The sequence below is a fragment of the Sinocyclocheilus grahami genome, unplaced genomic scaffold (genome assembly GCF_001515645.1).
Source record: "Sinocyclocheilus grahami isolate Dianchi unplaced genomic scaffold, SAMN03320097.WGS_v1.1 scaffold1720.1, whole genome shotgun sequence".
Taxonomy (NCBI): Eukaryota; Metazoa; Chordata; class Actinopteri; order Cypriniformes; family Cyprinidae; genus Sinocyclocheilus; species Sinocyclocheilus grahami.
Genome location: NW_015506899.1, coordinates 152,123 through 153,642, shown reverse-complemented (window position 1 = coordinate 153,642; position 1,520 = coordinate 152,123).

Below are 1,520 nucleotides of genomic sequence, written 5' to 3'. Positions count from 1 at the left end.
TACAGACTAATTTTGTGTAAATTCAGTTATTGAGTTAATTATTGGCTTGTGGAATATATATTTCAATAACTAATGTAACTTTTACATCTCCTTTCGACCAACAGGAAAGCATTGCCAGTGTTCAAGTGTCTGTACAAGAGGGTGATCTGGCATTAGATTTAACCCTTGAGAAGTGAGTATTTGTGTAGTGTGATAAGCATGTCAAAAGGACAATAATGGTAACTGTATATTCTCTTGAACAGAGTTAAAGTGAGTATGAACACCGAAACATTTAAGGTACAAATCAAAAAGAAGCCATTATTAAAAGTGTGTTTAAAAAGAAATACTAATAAATGAATCAAATTAAGTCTCACCTGAACAATGGTTCTAATCAACAGCTCACAAAAATCAATTTCCTGTTCATGACCATGCACGACATTGTGTTTCCCATTATGAAAGGTAAGAGTTTTTTGCTATAATGAATGATGATTTAGTTTTATAAGATGGGCATGTTATTTACTCATAATCTCATCAACCCTTCTCAGCTCACTTAGCGAAAGGGTTTCCACTTCCTGGTTTACTTGGATCCTTCATTGGGAAGGTACACGTTGTAAACCCTCATGTTGAGGTTCTTAATGTATGCTCACGTTTCCATGATTGTGACACTTTATAAATACTGTCAATATAGCATTTAATGAGATATGAGTGGCTCATATCATTTAGAGAGACCCTGTAACCATAAGTGCATTTTCAAATTGTCTCTTGCACAGGATTACGTGTTGATTGGAACAGATATTCAGTTCGGAGAAAACACCTCATCTTAACACCACTGAGGGAAAATATGTTTGTAAAGGCGATTTAAAGAGAAATCAAATGCATTTGCCTCAACAAAAATCATGTTTTGAAATTTGCACAAATAAATACACGGGGCAATATTTCCCCTATAACTGCATTCATTTGTTTCTTGTAGTTTATAAATGTATTCCTGTATGCAAACATTGGACAGTTCCCTATGGGATGAAATTAGTCTCAGATTTACTAATGAATGCGTGCACAATTATCCATGAACTTGATAAATGTCGCAAATGTATCTTACTATCCACAACCAAGGGTTTGTCAACTTGTGTCTATGAAATTCAGAATTACATGAATGTGCAGCACTTGGTACAAATAGAAACATATTTGTGAATACAGATGTTTTCTTTTGCATTAGTGTATCAGAATGTGCGCATGCAACAAGGCAGATGTGCATTTGTGGATCACGTGGCACGCGTGCATTCATTGCCATCTCTTCGGAGTCGATACTATTTGATTCATTTGGATTTTGAGACTTTCTTTTCACAGTTTTCAGCATTTCACAACCCACACACACAAACAACTACATTTTGGTCTTGTCTTATTTTGTCAAATGCATTTGAAATGTATTTTAACAGCAGCATTTTTTTCATACTTTTTCAGGTCAGAAAATGTGGAAATCTGTATAAACATAAAAAAGTCACATCCCTGCTTAAAGACCTGTTGTGACCCTAGTCTTAGTAAGA